This window comes from Salmo salar, chromosome 04, assembly GCF_965601325.2.
Source record: "Salmo salar chromosome 04, fSalSal1, whole genome shotgun sequence".
NCBI lineage: Eukaryota > Metazoa > Chordata > Actinopteri > Salmoniformes > Salmonidae > Salmo > Salmo salar.
The window spans coordinates 11,412,839-11,435,166 of NC_138294.1; the positions used below are offsets into that span (position 1 = coordinate 11,412,839).

General features: G+C 41.2%; 2 long non-coding RNA genes across 5 annotated transcripts in view; both read left to right on the forward strand.

The window, feature by feature from the left end:
* Positions 1–22,328, forward strand: part of LOC106602118 (receptor-type tyrosine-protein phosphatase H) — a 94,382-nt gene that overhangs the window by 46,879 nt on the left and 25,175 nt on the right. For 2 of the 4 annotated variants that reach the window (XR_014392080.1, XR_014392082.1), the window contains one exon: positions 1,396–2,052. The exons of 1 other annotated variant lie outside the window; for it this stretch is intronic. This is a non-coding gene — a long non-coding RNA (receptor-type tyrosine-protein phosphatase H). Of the gene's footprint in view, positions 1–1,349; positions 2,053–22,328 lie in introns of those variants that run through there. One more of the 4 variants, XR_014392081.1, reaches the window with a different exon arrangement.
* LOC106590985 (uncharacterized) lies at positions 13,406–17,042 on the forward strand. The gene is made up of 4 exons (XR_014392085.1): positions 13,406–13,789; positions 13,906–14,048; positions 15,213–15,307; positions 15,725–17,042. It is a non-coding gene; the product is annotated as an uncharacterized LOC106590985 (long non-coding RNA).

A 22,328-nucleotide genomic window follows, 5' to 3' on the forward strand; every position in this document is an offset into this window, starting at 1 on the left:
GTGGCCAGACTGCCCCGAACTGCCGGAGTGGCCAGACTGCCCCGAACTGCCGGAGTGGCCAGACTGCCCCGAACTGCCGGAGTGGCCAGACTGCCCCGAGCTGCCGGACTGCCCCGAGCTGCCAGAGTGGCCCAACTGCCTGGAACGGCCAGAACCGGAGCCACCTCCTGATATAGGTGGGATGGGGAGGGGGTGTAGCACAGTGCTGTCGTTGACGGCAGCCACCCTCCCTTCCCTCCCTTTTAGTAGAGGGGAAATGTTGGTGTTGTTTGGGGTTATTTTTGTTAAGGTGCTTCCGGGGTTAGCACCTTTAAGGGGGGGGTACTGTCACGTCCTGGCCAGGATAAGGGTTAATTGGTATTGTAGTTTGGTCAGGACGTGGCAGAGGGTATTTGTTTTATGTGGTTCGGGGTGGTGTTTTGGAAAAAGGGTGTTTGATTTAGTATTTCCGGGTTTTTGGGTTATGATCTTTGTTTACGTATTTCTGTTTATCTAGTTAGTTGTATGTCTATGTTTGGTTAATTGGGGTGGACTTCCAATTGAAGGCAGCTGTGTGGTGTTGCCTTTGATTGGACGTCCTATATTAGTTGGGTGTGTTTGTTTGTTTAATTGTGGGAGATTGGCAAGGCACAAGGCTAAACACAAAACAGACTGTCTGTGGATCGTTCGTTCTCTTGTTTGTTGTTTTTGTGTTCATTTTGATTTAATAAATGTTCAAAATGAACAAACACAGTCCTGCTGCATTTTGGTCCTCCTTCACCGACGATAACCGTGACAACTGACCACCCCAAGGTAAGAGACTACTGCTGTATAGTAACACTGACCACCCCAAGGTAAGAGACTACTGTTCTATAATAACACTGACCATCACAAGGTAAGAGATTACTGCTCTAACAACACTGACCACCCCAAGGTAAGAGATTACTGATCTAATAACACTGACCACCCCAAGGTGAGAGACTACTGATCTAATAACACTGACCACCCCAAGGTAAGAGACTACTGCTCTATAATAACACTGACCACCCCAGGGTAACAGACTACTGATCTAATAACACTGACCACCCCAAGGTAAGAGACTACTGCTCTATAATAACACTGACCACCCCAAGGTAACAGACTACTGATCTAATAACACTGACCACCCCAAGGTAACAGACTACTGCTCTATAATAACACTGACCACCCCAAGGTAACAGACTACTGATCTAATAACACTGACCACCCCAAGGTAAGAGACTACTGCTCTATAATAACACTGACCACCCCAAGGTAAGAGATTACTGATCTAATAACACTGACCACAGTGGAAGGAGTAGGACTGATTCTCTGTGTTGTTCATACTCTAGGTTCTGAGAGAGTGGTCAGTCTAACTCTGCGTTGGCTCTACTGCAGGTATTGGGATGATGGACAGCCCAATGGTGGTACATACCAGAACTGTGGGGGAATCATTTACAAGTCGTCAGGCCAAGGAGCATTGTGGGATTTTGAGTGTATCTATTCAAAACAATGGATCTGTGAGAAATAGGCTTCTCATAGGTACTTTCTCTGCACTGCTGATAAATGAACTCTCTACTGTATGTTAATGATGTTCTGAAGACTGGTGTGATTTGATAGAATGGTACAAACACATGCACACATTCAGAAACACACACACACAAAGATACTGATCTGAACCTGAGTCTCCCATGGGGGAAACCAACGTCTTACTTAGACGAGGTATTTCCCTCTCGGACCGAGATCTGACACTGATTTTGAAGTCGCAGGTTGGACTACCTCAACACTTGACCATGAGCAATCATGAACGACTCATGTCTGCTACACAAGCTGACAAACAATAATTCATATGTCAAACAATGAGGTGTATAATAGGGGTTTAATATCATTCAATAGCTGCTGTCAGTCAATTACTGTTAAGTTTTACACTTTTAAATACATTTGAAATGACTGTATATGTTTATCAGGTATGTTTTCTTCTTGTGCTTTTATTATTCTGAACATAAACAATGTGTACTTCCTGCTAATTCAATAAATCATTTAATCTAGATTAAAGACATTACCTGACTAGTACATTATTGTTCTCTACTCTGTTTTATCTAACATGGAATCTAGAAGGACAAGACACCTCTCTGTTTTATAGTTTATCTAATATTAACATGGAATCTAGAAGGACAAGACACCTCTCTGTTTTATACTTTATCTAATATTAACATGGAATCTAGAAGGACAAGACACCTCTCTGTTTTATACTTTGTCTAATATTAACATGGAATCTAGAAGGACAAGACACCTCTCTGTTTTATACTTTATCTAATATTAACATGGAATCTAGAAGGACAAGACACCTCTCTGTTTTATACTTTATCTAATATTAACATGGAATCTAGAAGGACAAGACACCTCTCTGTTTTATACTTTATCTAATATTAACATGGAATCTAGAAGGACAAGACACCTCTCTGTTTTATAGTTTGTCTAATATTAACATGGAATCTAGAAGGACAAGACACCTCTCTGTTTTATACTTTGTCTAATATTAACATGGAATCTAGAAGGACAAGACACCTCTCTGTTTTATACTTTATCTAATATTAACATGGAATCTAGAAGGACAAGACACCTCTCTGTTTTATACTTTATCTAATATTAACATGGAATCTAGAAGGACAAGACACCTCTCAGTTTTATACTTTATCTAATATTAACATGGAATCTAGAAGGATAAGACACCTCTCTGTTTTATACTTTATCTAATATTAACATGGAATCTAGAAGGATAAGACACCTCTCTGTTTTATACTTTATCTAATATTAACATGGAATCTAGAAGGACAAGACACCTCTGCCACTTAAGTACAGAGAGTGAATGTTACTGTTTACATTTGAACTTATATCTTGTTAACTTCCTCTATGTGGTGACAACATCAGAATGAAGGGTTGGATCATAAATAACCATTAGTTATCAAAACAGTGTCTGTGGTTGTGTTACTAAGCTAACAACTAGGACTAATCATTGACTACAGTAGAACAGGTGGCAATGACCTCCAGTTATCAGAGAGACAGCCTTAGGCAGGGTTTTGTGGGTGTGTGTGATTGACAGAATGCATAAGATTCAAGTAAAATCGTTTAAATCAGTGGAGGCTGCTGAGGGGAGGACGGCTCGTAATAATGGCTGGAACAGAGCAAATAAAATGGCATCAAACACAAAGAAATCATGCATTTGTATTTGATATCATTCTACCAATTACGCTCCAGCCATTACAAGCCTGCCCTCCGCAATTAAGGTCCCACCAACCTCCTGTGATAACCATCCAATCCGTGTGACTGAGAATGACTGGCCTAGAAGAGCTACAGCCTGTGCTAATTAAACAACAACATTACACTAACCCAATACACTATGGCTCTTTTCTCAGTAGTCTAAACATCTGTCTTCGTCTGTCCTCTCCTTCTCTGATCTGAAAGAGCTGACCAGGTGAAAGCTAAGCCAGCCTAATGATGGGCTTCCTTCCACCATATTTTTAATTTCATTTTTTTAATGTATTTATTGAATATTCGAAACATACAATATACTTGCAGTGAAGCCGCTCAACAACTACATCATACCAGTGTCATGACGTTGGCCTGTGGGTAAGGTTTATGACCCCCCCATAAATACCTTTCTCCCTTCCCCTCTCTTTCTGACCCTACTGAAGGACTTGAACAGCCTGTGTTAAATATAGAGAGTCTGGGAACATCAAACAAATTGGGAAAGGAACCATATTTTGGTAATAAAACCAGTTGGAAATATGCTTTGGAACGTAATGAGCATGGATGTCAGTTCGGTTGTCATCTGAGACATTATGACTGATGACAGGACGACATAAACTGTACCTGGGAAAGTATACACCCTCTAGTTATCAGAGTCACATGGAATTGTTATGCAATTGAAATGTTTGATATTGAAATTGTTTGTTAGGAGATTAAATGTAATTTTAGCTTCCAAATGAGAGAATTGGGTTTTCATAAGGAAAGTGCCCTGCTTGATCAGTGGCCCACCCCTGTGAAGAGACAGGGGTTATAAACGATGAAACACATCCTTCCCCCTTCCACTATATAAGCCTTTGACGAAAAGATAACCGCATGTTCCAGTACGTGAGGTCTGCAGCCTCTACGTTAGAAGGACACACGTCAAGTACAGAACTAAGCCAACCTCGGCGTGAGCTTTGGTGGCGAATGGTATGAACTTTGAGCTTATTCACTACAGAAGTGATACTTCCTAGCCGTTGAGTTAGCAGCGGCCGCTGTAGACGGGGGCTAGGAAAGGACGGACGACGGATCCAGTCTAACAGACAGACAAAGATACCACCACGTAACCAATTTACCACCAGAGACATTCTTCCGAGGACAGGAAGATCTGTTGGCCAACCCGGCCAGCATCTACGACCAATCTACCGAAGCGCAGCTCAGAGTAAATATTTATTGCATTTTCCTTTTCCAAATGGGCGGTAATTTAGAATGCATAAGATAATGTATTTACGATAGCATAGCTGCTGTTTCTTTGTTCCTAAGTCTTCCCGCTCTTTCATTCAAGCCCAACCCCCTTTCCTTTGTGTAACCAGCCATCATGTATGACATCATTTGTATTCGGTGTATTTGTAATTCTGTGTGATTAGTTTAGGTATTTAGTAAATAAATAATTAAACCCAATTTTGTATTGCTGATTCAACTTGTTAGCCAGGGTTCGTGAAGATAGCCAAGAATTTACAACTTTCATTATGAGACTGAAAATAAGATAAGGGTTAATATTGACTGCTATCGATGTAAAATATTACTAAGTATTTTAAGAGTTTATTCGGAAGATAACGGCTCTATAAACGTTCTTCCGTGGTGCCCCGACTTTCTAGTTAATTACATTTACATGATTAGCTTAATCAGGTAATATTAATTACAGAGAAAGGATTTTATAGGTTAGCATGTCATATCACTTAATCCGGCATAGCCAAAGACACGACACCAGTCATCCAACAGACTCCCATTCAGAGCGACACACAGAAGCATCCAGGGTCAATGCCCTGCTCAAGGGCACGTTGACCGATCTACAACCAGGCCAAAAAACGTGAACCCGAACCCTCCAAGATCCCCCCACAGTTCCCCAATAGCTGTCCCTCAAGCATTCGAGACCCCTCCCACAATCCCCCAGGAAGAACATTTTTAAATATAATTAATTCCATTCCCCACCCCCAAGAACCCCCCAATGCACCAACAATCAAGAGAATGAGCTAAAGAGAAAAAGGAAACGACAGAAGTAAACAGCAAACAACAATGCATTTTTGTTTTATAATAATACATTTTAAACAAAGGTCATCAAGGGCAACTAAAATCTTAACAGCAATGCCAACTGTATATGTTTGTGTGCATGTCTGGCACTATTACATGTATGTGTGTGTTCTTGTATGTGTTTATTTGAATGAGAGTGTGTGTACAGTATAAGCATGTGTACAAACACCTGCACAGCATCAGCCTCAGGCAAACCGGCATTAGTTGTAAAAACACTGCCCCTTAGTGTCATTCAAATGTACTTTTTATTATTTTTAATTTTTACTTGTTTTAACTTTTATCTTTGACCATCATTCTCTCTCTCACACAGCAACTCCACTCCCACTTGTCTCCAATTCCACATACCAACCCTCAGCTTCCCTCAGCCCATCCCATCTATCTCTGCTGGCCACCCACTTCGGGTTTCTACCCAACACATATCTTTCAACTATGCTGGGATGTTTAATGTAAAATTTCAATGTATCTAATCGAATAGAATCCACAGATTGCGAGTTGAAGATAAATACTTTTACTAAGAGTATTAGTATATTAGTAATTGACTGACCTGGTCTCTCCATATCTCCTAACAGTACTATTTCTAGAGTCAATTTTAGATCAATGCTATGCATTTTCAGCCATTCCTGAACCTGAGACCAGAAACAGGCTACCTGAGGCCTATACCAAAATAAATGGCTTCCTTCCACCATATTGTTTTCACCTGTGAAGCCAGTCAGTGCAGATGTAGGGGAGGAGACAAGTAGAGGGAGTCAATTGTGAAAGAGCCTCTGTCCACATTCAGAAGCCAGACTTGAAAAAACCAAAGCCTGTAACACCTTCCACCTCAAAACAAGTTTGCTCAGAACAAACAGAAAGCTACATCATCTCCCAATAGGATCGAAATTAAATGCATAACCTCCTTCAATATAAACATGGTGTCTACTGGCTGTCAACACTTAAAAACAAGACAAAACAGATGATATAGTTGCATTAAACTCAGAAGTTTTGAGATTGTGAGCCAGGGCTACACACTGACTAAACACAAAACAGAAAACTTATTGACTGAACACCCTTGAAATACAATCAATAACCATTTTGTCCTTAACACAGACATGTATGACTTCAAGGCGAAACTCCTGCAATATGAGACTGCAGCAAAGGAGTCAGCGGTTCGTGGAGCTAAACTTTAACAGGAAAACGAGAGGGTTAAGATGCGTATAGACCACCATAGTGGTAGAGGGCTATTATGGGTATAGACCACCATAGTGGTAGAGATTTATGATGGGTCTAGACCACCATAGTGGTAGAGGGCTATTATGGGTATAGACCACCATAGTGGTAGAGGGTTATGATGGGTATAGACCACCATAGTGGTAGAGGGTTATGATGGTATAGACCACCATAGTGGTAGAGGGTTATGATGGTATATAACACCATAGTGGTAGAGGGTTATGATGGGTATAGACCACCATAGTGGTAGAGGTTTATGATAGGTATAGACCACCATAGTGGTAGAGGGTTATGATAGGTATAGACCACCATAGTGATAGAGGGTTATGATGGTATAGACCACCATAGTGGTAGAGGGTTATGATGGGAATAGACCACCATAGTGGTAGAGGGTTATGATGGGAATAGACCACCATAGTGGTAGAGGGTTATGATGGGAATAGACCACCATAGTGGTAGAGGGTTATGATGGTATAGACCACCATAGTGGTAGAGGGTTATGATGGTATAGACCACCATAGTGGTAGAGGGTTATGATGGTATAGACCACCATAGTGGTAGAGGGTTATGATGGGTATAGACCACCATAGTGGTAGAGGGTTATGATGGTATAGACCACCATAGTGGTAGAGGGTTATGATGGTATAGACCACCATAGTGGTAGAGGGTTATGATGGGAATAGACCACCATAGTGGTAGAGGTTTATGATAGGTATAGACCACCATAGTGGTAGAGGGTTATGATAGGTATAGACCACCATAGTGATAGAGGGTTATGATAGGTGTAGACCACCATAGGGGTAGAGAACAATACATAAACCTTGATATGCTGAAGAGCCAGTACCAATATAAATGTCTCTTTCTCGATAGTCTAGTAATGTTTTTGATGTGAGGCCCATTTCTTTGAAAAGTACCCCACAGTGTGCTCAACATTGTTATCGTCTTTCTGTAGGAACACAGCCCCAGTTCCTACGTCGCTGGCATCAGTGTACAAAGCAAATGGACGATGAAATCCGCAGCAGCTGGCACCGGTGCAGAGACCAAAAGAGTCTTAGCATTTCGTAACCTGAACAGAAGACGAAGGTAGGAAAACAAACCATCAGGAGTGCCAAAAAGCAGACAAATCTTTGAGTTAGAAGGACCTGCTAATATCCCTTCAGCAGATCCAACTCTCTAACGTATTTAGCCGCGCCAACACTGTCCACACAATCATCGACCCTGGGAAAAGGGTACGAGTCATACTTACTAACAGCATTGAGTTTCCAAAAATTGGAACAAAACAGCAGAGACCCATCCGAATATATACAGGGTGAATTCCACGAACTGTTGTCGTGTTCTGCAATGCCGTGCTCAAACATGAACTCTACCTCACTGTGGAGCTTCTCTCTCTTTTCAGGGTTCACTCAATAGACATGTTGTTTGATTGGGGCAGAGTCCACAACATCAATGTCATGCTTCAGTATATGTGTCTGAGTTGGTACATCTGAGAATAAACCCTGATATTTTTAAAGCAGTGCAACAATGTTGCCTTTTTACTCCAGAGACAAGTGTGCCAAAAAGACATCAATGTTTTCAAGAATCTCTAAGTTACTCAACCGTCCAATAGGAACAGTGTGTATTGGGCTTTCTTCATGCTCTTTAGGAAGACTATAGTCTGACCTCTTTCCCATGGAAGCACGGACATTGTTTTTGTGAAGTTGTTAGCTAACCCATCTATATAAAAACATACCTTAAAATGTATTTGAGAGTACTAATGTTACTGTTCCCACTACAACAAAGAAATACTTAAATACATGTAATTTGGTCCTTGAAATAAAAAATAGAAATACTGTTTAACTCCATTAATTCCTATGTAGACTGCTCCTACTGAGGAGTGCCAGTATGGCCGACCGGTAGCTTCAAAGTCTCTCATTGGCCAATACATAGAATCAGCAATCCGGGTTTATATACATCATTAGTTTCTATCTGTTCAATCTGTCCTTTTTTCAAACTGTGCGTTGTCAACGTATAACTGACACCATTTTGAAGTGAAACACTGGTTACTATAGTATTAGTACATTACAACACATTTTACATTTTACGTCATTTAGCAGACGGTCTTATCCAGAGCGACTTACAGTAGTGAGTGCATACATTTCATACATTTTTGTTCTCCATACTGGTCCCCCATGGGAATCGAACCCACAACCCTGGCGTTGCAAACACCATGCTCTACCAAGTGAGCCACACGGGACACTTAGTAGTAGAGCATACATACATCTTTAATCAAATTATATATTTTTTCTGGTACTTGTGGTACTTGTCTACAAGGTGGAATAACAAGTTTATCACATATCAAATAAGCATAACTTCCTAATGTCTCCCTCAACTGCAGTGTATGATATACCATTTTGAAATTTTGAGGCTGTACTTTTATAAAATGTACAAAAAACTATCTTGGAAATGGTACATAAGACTCAAATGGGAAATTCAGATCCATTTAATAAGCAGAATGCACGATTGGGGTCAATTTCAGAACAGCTGTCTGTCAAAATCCATACAGATCTGTGAGACCCTGAGCTCTGACGTCATGTATAGCATGTTGAAATATCAATATTTAACATTATGGTGTGATAACAATTTAACCAAAAACTGTTTTCATTTAGTTTTTACAGATATCAATACATTTAAATGACAGCCGTTGTATATGGACCACGTGTTCATTCTACTTATGAAATGAGAAAGTGTCTGTGTGTGTTTCTGTCTATTGTCATGGAAATTGCAAGATTATGTTATAATGCATGTATTGCATTATAATGGTTGTTTTATTCGACAGAATAGAGTATTCTGTTAACTATTGTGTGTGTTTTACTGAGGATGGGCCTCTATGAGATAGCACTGACAGAGGAGATTTACGATGTCTTTGGGTGATAAAACCTAAAGAGCATTCCAGAGTACATGAGCTAATGGTTCCAGTTTGGAGTAGGAGGACCAGACACTGGTCTATACAATGAAAACTGTTGACATAGCAGATGCTGTCTGCTATGTATTATAGATATCTTTCATACAAATCTTAACCTTGTGACCATTCTATGTATCTGCTGTTCGTCATGTAGGTTGAAAGGGGTGCATCTTGGTTATAAAAGAGCTCAGTAGCCATTGTGTTGTCACTCTCAACGGTTCATTAGAAATAGGGAATTGTTGAAAGTCATTGCTATTGCAAAGCTCTTATCATTAAATATGTAGTTTAAGTATAACTCTGACTGGTGTGTGTTAAGTTTGTCTCTCCTCATTTGGTAATACAGAAATTAACCACCACACTATACATCTGTCTATACGTTTGTCTGGACTTGCATTGAAACATTTTTCTGGGCTTGTCAGCATAGGTGTCATCATCAATATCCATGGTCTGCATCGCTCTAGTTGGATTACTTTCTTTCAATTCCACTGGCATGTTATTTTATCACCCCCTGCTCAGTCCCCCAGAACCACAAACACATTACATAACAATCAGACAATCCATTAAATTATCATATCATGTGAAATGAGGAACATAAATCTTTGAGAGGTCTTTGAGAGTGAAAATGCATTCATCCATATATGTTACATTGGCTTGTTGTTAAGACAAACAACACAATAGTAGTGATTGAGCATTATTAAGATAGACCAAACAATAATGAACTGATGTACCACTGCCTGGTAGGTTCAGATACAACATGTGACAACAACAGAACGTGTGGGTGGTTGGAAAAAGGCAGGAAGTACAACTAAAGTTTACAGTCAAGCTCAAGTCCAACTGAAAGTTCAAGTTGCAGACTGCGGCACTGAAGTGTTTCACAACCCCGTCTCTCAAGCACCAAACCTGGGGTTATGAATGGTTGAATATTCTGCTACTCCAAAAGTCCCTAAAGTTAGAAAACCTGAAAGACTCAATACCAAAATGTGTCTATACCGTACTTTCAAAGAGATGTTTTGTGAAATAATGTGTTCTGTGTGAATGACAGTGCAGGGAATCTTCTTCAGTGAAATAAACCCAAACCTGGACTCAATGCAAATCAAATGCAGATCTAGAGATCAACCATCTCAGGAATACTGACCTGGGTTCAAGTCCTTCCTGTCCACATTACCTTATTCATTATGATAAAAAAGGATAAACAGATCCTAGATCAGAACTCCTGCGCTGAGACGTTTGATAAATATGGGCCCTGGCTTGAGTCTGCTGATACAGCACTTTCTTCAGGTTTTACATCCGTCTAAATATTCTACAGAAACTAGAGAGAAAAAGAGAAGTAAGTGAAAGATGAAAATATGAAAGTTTGGTGTGAGAAAAGGAGAAGTGGAGGAGCTGTGTCAGGGTAATAAGAAGGAATCCACCTAACACTCCAAGGTGGTACCATGTGACTTCTTAAAGTCCTATACAGTTTCTTGTAAACCACATGATCTTGGTTGACCTACAGTAGGACCTACAAGGCCTTACAACAGGCTAGCTACCCATTTAGCAACAAGCACTCAGTAGGCAGGTGGCTCTACAACAGGCTAGCTACCCATTTAGCAACAAGCACTCAGCACGCAGGTGGCTCTACAACAGGCTAGCTACCCAGTTAGCAACAATCACTCGGTAGGCAGGTGGATCTACAACAGGCTAGCTGCCTAGTTAGCAACAACATTCAGCAGGCAGGTGGGTCTACAACAGGCTAGCTACCCAGTTAGCAACAAGCACTCAGCAGGGCAGGTGGCTCTACAACAGGCTAGCTACCCAGTTAGCAACAAGCACTCAGCAGGCAGGTGGCTCTACAACAAGCTAGCTACCCAGTTAGCAACAAGCACTCAGCAGGCAGGTGGCTCTACAACAGGCTAGCTACCCAGTTAGCAACAATATTCAGCAGGCAGGTGGCTCTACAACAGGCTAACTAACCAGTTAGCAATAACATTCAGCAGGCAGGTGACTACAACAGGCTAGCTAACCAGTTAGCAACAACATTCAGATGGCAGGTGGCTCTCCAAAATGATTTGGACAGTGAGACAGCAGAGTTGCTCACCGGCCTTACTGGCAGGGCTCCCGCTTTTAGATACAAATCAACCCACCAGAAATGTAAATTACGCTAACGAGCAACTCTAAATTAAGCTAACAACCCTAGAATAGGCTACCAAGTTGCTATAAATTAAGCAATCAACCATACAATAGGTTAAATAAGGTATAGACACATTTTGATATTCAGCCTTCCAAGTGTTCTACGCTTTAGAATTTTGGAGTAGCTGAACATTCAACCATTCATTTTAACCTAAAGTTTACCTTTGACCCCTATAGCTTATGTGCTTGAGAGAGAGGGGAAATGAAACAGTACCATGCAGCATTCTGTAGCTTGAACTTTCAGTTTGACTTGAGCTCTACTTACTGCCTGTTAACCACATGTTACCTTGTATCTGAACCTACCATCCAGTGGTACATTAGTTCATAATTGTTTGGACAAATAATTTAAAGGATATGCTGATGTTGACACGAAAGGTGGGGTCATTCAGACTATAAAAAACATGTGGACACGTTCCTCCGATCTTACATTTCATCCTCATTTAGTACATCTCGTTAAGTTCGTCTTAACAAACCAATATAACATTTTGAATGCATCCGTTTTTAACTCTCAAAGACTGTGGTAAGATTTATTTTTCATATTACACCAGATATCATCATTTTATGAGGTGTGTTTATTGTCTCATTCTTATGTATTATGTTAGTGTCTCTGGGGGACGAAGCAGGTGAACCGTAACTGGGCAAAAGTACATAACTATGTCAAATACTGAAGTGTGCTTGATTTAGCTTGACCACTGTGCATGTGTTGCTAGTTGGGTAGAGTTTGCGCTTGGGACTATCCTATTGTTGTCCTTTGTACTGGGTAAGCTAAGTCAAGTGACCTCAAGTATTTGACTTGATGATACTTAAGACACAGATACAAACCTACACTAGAGCTGAAGTAACAGAGGAAAATATAGCATTTGACTTCTAGAAATGTAAGAGACAATCTATACAAACACAGGTGGAGAATCCAACAATGCAGACCATGGATATTGATGATGACACGTCTCCCAACAAGCCCAGTGTTACATTTTCAGGTATCAATTCAAATACAAGCACACAGCTTTTGTTCCTTAACATCCTGGATGATATAAGTATTTTATCAACACCAGAGATGAGTTCAAATCTCTTACATGATATTTCCCTGTGATTCAGCATAATTTTCAGTGGTGGAAGAGACCCTCTGGAGTTGCTGCAGTGTGTCTGGGGCTGCTGTGTGTTCTCCTATTGGCTGGGATCATAGGCCTGTCTGTCTACTGTAAGTTTATAATGTTGTTTTGTAAACTTCAATGGTGTGATAGTTACACATATTTGAATAATTGATCAACTTTTCCCTTTTACAGATGGTGTCATTGATCATCACTGCTCAACAGAGAGAGACCAACAGGACAGTTACACCCTTCTGACTAAAGAAGGAGATCAGCAACCAACCAGTTATAATAACTTGACAAAAGAGGGAGACCAGCTACAGAGCAGTTACAACACCTTGACTAAAGAGAGAGACCAGCTACAGAACAGTTACAACACCCTGACTAAAGAGAGAGACCAGCTACATAATAGTCTCACCACAAGGACCAAAGACAGGGACCAGCAGCAAAATAGTCTTACAAGTTATGACTGCTGAAGAGGGAGCAATCTACAGAATAGTCTTCAACTCAAGGACCAAAGAGAGAGACCAGTTGCAGAATAGTCTACAATATCAGGACCGACAGAGAAAAATCTGCTACAGAATAGTCTCACCACCAAGGACCAAGGAGACAGGGACCAGCAGCAGAATAGTCTCACCACAGATATGACTCGGGAGAGGGACCAGTTGCAGAATAGTCTTAACTACAAGGACTAAAGAGAGAGACCAGTTGCAGAATAGTCTAAATATCAGGACAACAGAGAAAAAACAGCTACAGAATAGTCTCACAACCAAAACTAAGGAGAAAGAACAGTTGCAGAATACTCTCACCACAATAGCTCGGGAGAGAGACCAGTTGCAGAATAATCTAAATACCAGGACCGCAGAGAAAGACCAGCTACAGAACAGTCTAAATACCAGGACCACAGAGAGAGACCAGTTACAGAACAGTCTAAATACCAGGACCACTGAGAGAGACCAGTTACAGAACAGTCTAAATACCAGGACCACTGAGAGAGACCAGTTACAGAACAGTCTAAATACCACGGCCTCTGAGAGAGACCAGCTACAGAACAGGCTTAGGTTCTATCGTGAGTGCAGTCTTTAATTTTCTTAATTTAAAAGTACAATTTTATTTCATACTTAGAAGAGATGCAATATATTTGTAGACTTTTAAATGCCTGCTGCTCTGTTGAGTTTATTTCAGAGAAACCCTGTCTGGACGGATGGTGGAAGTTTGGCACCAGCTGTTACTTTGTCTCCTCCACGATGGACACAGGCGGGGGAGGTCAGAAGGCGTGCAGAGCAATGGGTGCAGATGATGTTATTATAAACAGCAGAGAAGAACAGGTAATAGATAATACATTAGTAATACTATAATACTACTTTTTCATTATTATTCTTATTCTTATGATCTACTTCTCTGACTAGTATTCAAAATGTGTAACCAATTGTATCACTAATGTTCATGTCACTGTCAATTTATTTAAAAAAATACTTCCTGTCAGCAAACAAGTGTGCTTGAGATGATATCTCTAATTATACTACAGTAAAGTAGCTGAGGCTGCAACTTGATCTAATAGTTTCACTTCGGAATTCAACCTAATCTGGATGAAAGTCTATTTTTTATGCATTCATTCCAGCGTGGTTACAGGGTTAATTCTGTGTGACTACAGGGTTAATTCTGTGTGGTTACAGGGTTAATTCTGTGTGGTTACAGTGTTAATTCTGTGTGGTAACAGGGTTAATTCTGTGTGGATAGAGGGTTAATTCTGTGTGGTAACAGGGTTTAATTCTGTGTGGTTACAGGTTTAATTCTGTGTTGTTACAGGGTTAATTCTGTGTGGTAACAGTGTTAATTCTGTGTGCTAACAGGTTTAATTCTGTGTGGTTACAGGGCTAATTCTGCGTGGTTACAGTGTTAATTCTGTGTGGTTACAGGGTTAATTCTGGATGGTTACAGGGTTAATTCTGTGTGGTAACAGTGTTCATTCTGTGTGGTAACAGGGTTAATTCTGTGTGGTAACAGGTTTAATTCTGTGTGGTTACAGGATTAAAACCAAAACAATTCAAATGGTTACGGTTAGGGGTTAAGGTTTGGGCTATGGGTTGGGGAAGGCTTAAAACAAAAATGATTAAACACAACGCTCTGTTTCCGTCAAGTACTCTCCCAGCTTGCTAGAGCATTGTGAACTGCCGTGGTGCAGTCATCAGAGCAGAGTGCTTGGTCTGTGTGGTCTGAGCCCTCTGGGCATCATGAGTTTGCACCAGTGTTCTGCAACAGTTTGGTATTGTTTTAGTGAGCACTGAGGAAGGAATATATGGAAGTACTCAGGACCTTTTCAAGAATCCTAAATCACCTTGTATTTCTAGTGACCAGGCTGACTACATTATACTACTACTACTACTACTACTATTAGACTACTACTACTATTAATTATAAAATGTAAAAGTGTTTCTCTGCTGTGGAGATTAACTATTGACCATTATTTTTCTCCAATAATTATATTATAGATATTTATCCATGGATTTAAGAAGAATGTCTGGATTGGTGCACTTAAAAAAGATGGAATCTGGCAGTGGGTTGACAACACACCATTTAAACCTACGTGAGTGAACAGGTTCTGGAGGACTTTTACACTCATTTTTATGCTGTAATAAATGACTTTTTACAGTCAGATAATCTCATCCTCAGCTAGCTCTCTCTCTCCCTCTGTAGAATGGTAACAACTGAGCCTGGGGACTAGGTTAACTGCCTGGTTCTCTCTGTAGAATGGTAACAACTGATCCTGGGGACTAGGTTAACTGTCTGATTCTCTATGTAGAATGGTAACAACTGATCCTGGGGACTAGGTTAACTATCTGATTCTCTATGTAGAATGGTAACAACTGATCCTGGGGACTAGGTTAACTGTCTGATTCTCTATGTAGAATGGTAACAACTGATCCTGGGGACTAGGTTAACCGTCTGATTCTCTATGTTGTATTGGATGATTTTCAACTTTGATTCTCTGTGTTGTTTATAGCTATTGGATGGAAGGGGAACCAAATAACTTGAATGACAAGGTGACTTGTGTTGAGATCTCACAGACGGCATCAGACCCACTGAAGAGTTGGAAGGCTGCAACATGTACTTCAAGTTACTGGGTGTGTGAAAAACCATTCACACCGTAGTCTAATTATAATAGCTAATGTATGCCCATATCTTATGGAGTTGAACTGGTTTTCACTGTGTTAGGCTGAACCTGTTTTTGTTTCTATTTGTAACTACATTGAAAGATGTATTCATGTCTGTTACGGGAATTTTCGAATCCCAATGCTATTAATTACCAATCAATAAGCCTCGACTAATCCCCAAGTTTTGTAAGACACTGGGTTAATAATAATTAGGCAAGGACTCAGCTTTCTGCAAAAGGTCTTGTGCAGTTTATTCAGAGAACGTTCTGCCGTCTATTTTACAGAACATCATTATATACCAGGCTCCTCACTTACGTACACACATTACACACTAACATCAAGAGTTAATTGTCCTCTTCCTCAGAACTCTCAAAACCGTAACTCCTGATCCTGCCGACATTTTTAGTACTCTGAGATTAGGGAAATCTGGAGGGTTCAAGCTAGGTCAGGTTAACCACAGTTTAACAGTTCTTGATGTTTAAACAAACCCACTGTCATAGTCCGTGTATGTAGGTGGCAGGGAAGTCAGGCGCAGGAGAAAACAGAGTGGTTAAAAATTGAGTATTTATTTCCAAAACCAACGTAGAAAAATAATCTGGGTAAAACAATAACCCGTCGCACACCGATACAGAAACAACACGTACATAACAAACAAACAATCACCCACAGAGAAATGAGGGGAAGCAGAGGGTTAAATACACAACATGTAATTACTGGGATATGAAACAGGTGTGTAAAGAGACCAGACAAAACCAATGGAAAATGAAAAACTGATCAAAGGCAGGTGACGTCGATCGCCGAACACCACCCGAACAAGGAGGGGCATCAACTTCGGTAGAAGTCGTGACACACACTGTCACGTCCTGACCAGCAGAGGGTGTTGTTATGTCGTTTTTGGTCAGGACGTGGCAGAGTATGTCTGTGTATGTGTGTTCTGGGTGTTGTGTTTCTATGTGGGTCTGTGTGGCTCCCGATCAGGGACAGCTGGTTTTCGTTGTTCCTGATTGGGAGTCATATAATTAGGAGTATGTTTGTCACTTGGGGTTGTGGGTGGTTGAGTTAACACTGCTATTAGTTTTGTTCGTAAGTAGCCTGTTAGCCTGTCGTGAGTGTTTATTGTTTTCTGTGTATACCTTACTTAATTATATTAAAAGATGAGTATCCACATTCCGCATGCAGTTTGGTCTCTTCAACACGGCTTCAACATTTGTGACACACACAGCCCCCAATTCTTCTCTCATCCTTGTCAATCTCCTGAGACTTATGCTTAACCCTATTAGTTACTCGTTCTACAGGCTATATAGACCATTTCCCTAAATTCAGGATAGAATTATTTAATCATTTACACTCAAGCAGAAATCTCATGCAACAATCCACCCTTAATGACTCAATAATTCACACTGATTCATCCAACTCTATGGTAAACACAAATGTTACATAAAAATAAACAAAATCAATACATGTATTTTCCTTCGATACACATCAATGACCATCCTAGGCCTACATCCAAGTATTTCAATATTAACAAATCTACCCTATAACTAAATGTTACACACTGATGCTTCACTTTTTTATTAGAAAATAAAACCATACTTAATCAAACCATTACATGTATATACATCTTCTACTCATCGATGGCTGTTTAATACTACACAATCATAACTCTTCTGTTCAGGATTGTTTATCATGATCTTCATTGAATAAACAGTCTCTAAATATTGAATAAACAGTCTCTAAACATTGAATATAGTCTCATGAAGTTCCGGCTCCTCAGGATTGAATGTATCAACGGTGTCCATCAGGTCTGGATCTGTATTGTCACGTCCAGGGGGTGTTTGTTTAGAGTGTTTCGGGGTTTGTTGGGAAATGTTCTGTGTTATGTTTTTCTATGTTAGTTCTAGTATGTCTATTTCTATGTGGTGTTTATTGGGTTGACCTTCAATTGGAAGAAGCTGCTCCTTGTTGCTTCTAATTGAAGGTCCTATTTAAGAGGGGTGTATTTCTATGGGATTTGTGGGTAGTTGTCTCCTGTTTTGTGTCTGTGCACCTGACAGGACTGTTTAGTGTCATTTGTTGTTTTTGTATACGTGTTTCTTGTGTTTTTCCTTCTTTAAATAAATTAAGAAGATGAGTTTATACGTTCCCGCTGCATTTTGGTCCAATCCCTATGACACCCGTGACAGAACTACCCACCACAAACGGACCAAGCATCGGAGGAAGGAGCAGCAGCAGAGCTATAAGGAGTTTTGGACTTGGGAGCAGATACTAGCGGGAGAGGGACCATGGAGGAAGGCTGGAGAGGACAGAAAACGCTATGCTGGGACACGGCTCGCAAGGAAGCCTGAGACGCAGCCCCAATAATTTTTTTGGGGGGGGCACACGGGGAGATTGGCTAGGGCAGGCAGTAGACCTGAGCCAACTCCCCGTGCTTATTATGGGGAGCAGCGGATCAGAAGAGCGCCGGTCTATGCGGAAGTGCGCACGATCTCGCCCATGCGCATGCACAGTCCGGTGGGAGCGATCCCAGCCCCTCGCAAGTGCCGTGCTAGAGTGGGCATCCAGCCTGGAAGGAGGATGCCTGCGCAGCATTTCTGGCCACCAGTGCGCCTCCTAGGCCCAGGCTACCCAACGCCTGCTCTACGCACGGCAGCCATCAGGCCTCTGCACAGCCCAGTTCGCCCTGTGCCAGCACTCCGCTCGTGCAGGGCTACTGTTGCCATCCAGCCAGGACGGGTTGTGCAGGCGGTGCGCTCCAGACCTCCAGTGCCTACTCATGGCCCGGTGTATCCAGTTCCTGCTCCTCGCACTAGCCCTGAGGTGCGTGTCTCTAGTCTGGCGCCTCCAAAGCCAGCACCACGCACCAGGCCTCCAGTTTGTCTGCCCAGTCCAGTACGTCCTGTTCCCGCTCCTCGCACTAGCCTTGGGGTGCGTGTCTCCAGTCTGGTACCTCCAGTACCAGCCCCACGCATTAGGCTTCCAGTGCGTCAGCCCAGTCCAGCTCGTCCTGCTCCTGCTCCTCGCACTAGCACTGTGGTGCGAGTCCCGAGTCTGGCGCCTCCTAAGCCAGCCCCACGCATCAGGCCTTCAGTGCGCAGTCCCCGTCCAGAGCTTCCGACAACAGTGCCCCGTCCAGAGTGTCCAGCGACAGTGGCCCGTCCAGAGTGTCCGGCGACAGTGCCCCGTCCAGAATGTCCACGAAACAGCCAGTGGAATCCTGTGGCGCGTTATTCAAATACCTTAGAAATGCTATTACTTCAATATCTCAAACATATGACTATTTTACACCATTTTAAAGACCAGACTCTCGTTAATCGAACCACACTGTCCGATTTCAAAAAGGCTTTACAACGAAAGCAAAACATTAGATTATGTCAGCAGAGTACCCAGCCAGAAATAATCAGACACCCATTTTTGAAGCTAGCATATAATGTCACAAAAACCCAGAAGACAGCTAAATGCAGCACTAAACTTTGATGATCTTCATCAGATGACACACCTAGGACATTATGTTATACAATACATGATGTTGAGGAAATCGTTTCCCTCCAATAACCGGCAGTCAAGTCAGCGTCACAAATTAAATAATTAAAATTAGAAAACATTGGTAAAATATTATATTGTCATTTAAAGAATTATAGATTTACATCTTTTGAACGCAATCAACTTGCCAGATTTAAAAATAACCTTACTGGGAAATCACACTTTGCAATAATCTGAGCACTGTGCCCAGAAAAATACGCGTTGCGATACAGACTAGACGTCATGTTGGGGAGATCTAAAATCGAAAATACTATGTAAATAATCCATTACCTTTGATTCTCTTCATCAGATGTCACTTCCAGGTATCACAGGTCCATAACGAATGTAGTTTTGTTCAAAAAAGCTCATCATTTATGTCCAAAAATCTCCGTCTCGTTAGCACATGATGTAAGCCAGCCGGACTTCTCGTCATGAACGAGGGGAAAAAATATATTTCCGTTCGTTCAAACATGTCAAACGTTGTATAGCATAAATCATTAGGGCCTTTTTTAACCAGAACATGAATAATATTCAAGGTGGACGAATGCATTCTCTTTTATAACGTATTGGAACGAGGGTACCCAACATGAAGTAGCGCGCCAGGTGTCTAATGGGACATCACCGTTCCATGGCTCTTGTTCGGTCAGATCTCCCTCCAGAAGACTCAAAACACTTTGTAAAGGCTGGTGACATCTAGTGGAAGCAATAGGAAGTGCCAAAATATTCCTAAACCCCTGTGTTTTTCAATGGGATAGGTTTAAAGTCAATACAACACATCAGGTATCCACTTCCTGTCAGAAAATGTCTCAGGGTTTTGCCTGCCAAATGAGTTCTGTTATACTCACAGACACCATTCAAACAGTTTTGGAAACTTTAGAGTGTTTTCTATCCATATATAATAAGTATATGCATATTCTAGTTACTGGGTAGGATTAGTAACCAGATTAAATCGGGTACATTTTTTTTATCCAGACGTGCAAATGCTGCCCCCTAGACCCAACAGGTTAATCTAACCACACTGTCCGATTTCAAAAAGGCTTTACAACGAAAGCAAAACATTAGATTATGTCAGCAGAGTACCCAGCCAGAAATAATCAGACACCCATTTTTCAAGCTAGCATATAATGTCACATAAATCTAAACCACAGCTAAATGCAGCACTAACCTTTGATGATCTTCATCAGATGACAATCCTAGGACATTATGTTATACAATACATGCATGTTTTGTTCAATCAAGTTCATATTTATATCAAAAACCAGCTTTTTACATTAGCATGTGACTAGCATGTGACTAGCATTCCCACCGAACACTTCCGTTGAATTTACTAAATTACTCACGATAAACGTTCACATAAAACTCCGATTTACTATTAGAAAAGTTTGATTACCTTTGCTGTTCTTCATCAGAATGCACTCCCAGGACTTCTACTTCAATAACAAATGTTGGTTTGGTCCCAAATAATCCATAGTTATATCCAAATAGCGGCGTTTTGTTCGTGCGTTTAAGACACTATCCAAGGGTGACAAAGGGTTACGCGCCCGACGCGTTTCGTGACAAAAAAATTCTAAATATTCCATTACCGTACTTCGAAGCATGTCAACCGCTGTTTAAAATCAATTTTTATGCTATTTTTCTCGTAAAAAAGCGATAATATTCCGACCGGGAGTCGTTGTTTTCGTTCAAAGAGAGAGAAAGTAAACATGGTGTCGGCTCGTGCACGCGCTTCCAGTCTCATTGTCCTCTGATTGACCACTATCAAAATGCGCTAATGTTTTTTCAGCCAGGGCCTGCAAAGCCACCATTCATCTTTCTGGCGCCTTCTGAGAGCCTATGGGAGCGTTAGAAAATGTCATGTCATGCCAGAGATCCCCTGTTTTGGTTAGAGATGATCAAGAAGGCCATGAAATGGTCAGAGAGAGCGCTTCCTGTTTGGAATCTTCTCAGGTTTTGGCCTGCCAAATGAGTTCTGTTATACTCACAGACACCATTCAAACAGTTTTGGAAACTTTAGGGTTTTTTCTATCCAAATCAAACAATTATATGCATATTCTAGTTACTGGGCAGGAGTAGTAACCAGATTAAATCGGGTACGTTTTTTATCCGGCCGTGCAAATACTGCCCCCTATCCCCAACAGGTTAAATCATCCCCGTTTGGCGAAGTCGGCTGTCTTTGTTAGGAAGAAATAGTGTTCACAGTTCGCAACGAGCCAGGCGGCCCAAACTGCTGCATATACCCTGACTCTGTTTGCAAGAGAAGTGACACATTTTCCCTAGTTAAAAGAAATTCATGTTAGCAGGCAATATTAACTAAATATGCAGGTTTAAAAATATATACTTGTGTATCGATTTTAATTAGGGCTAGGGGGCAGTATTGAGAATTTTGGAAAAAATATGTGCCCATTTTTAACTGCCTCCTACACCAACTCAGAAGCTAGAATATGCATGTTATTGTTCAGGTTTGGATAGAAAACACCCTAAAGTTTCTAAAACTGTTTGAATGGTGTCTGTGAGTATAACAGAACTCCTATGGCAGGCAAAAACCTGACAAGGTTTCATGCAGGAAGTGGCCTGTCTGACAAGGAGTCGTGCGTCTTGCATCTGTTTATTGAAGAGTAAGGATCTTAGCTGTAACGTGACAATTCCTAGGGCTCCAATAGGCTCTCAGAATCCGGGAAAAACCTGAACGATACGAGGCGGCCTCTGGCTGAAACAGATGATCCCCCTTTCCAAGTGGCCGATCAGAGGCCCATTGAATGAGGCGCGTGCACGATTCGCCCCCGTGGAGAAATTTCATTCGGCTGTTTAGGCTCATTGCAGATTCCCGGTCGGAATATTATCGCTTTTCTACGAGATAAATGGCATAAAAATTGGTTTTAAACAGCGGTTGACATGCTTCGAAGTACGGTAATGGAATATTTAGACATTTTTTGT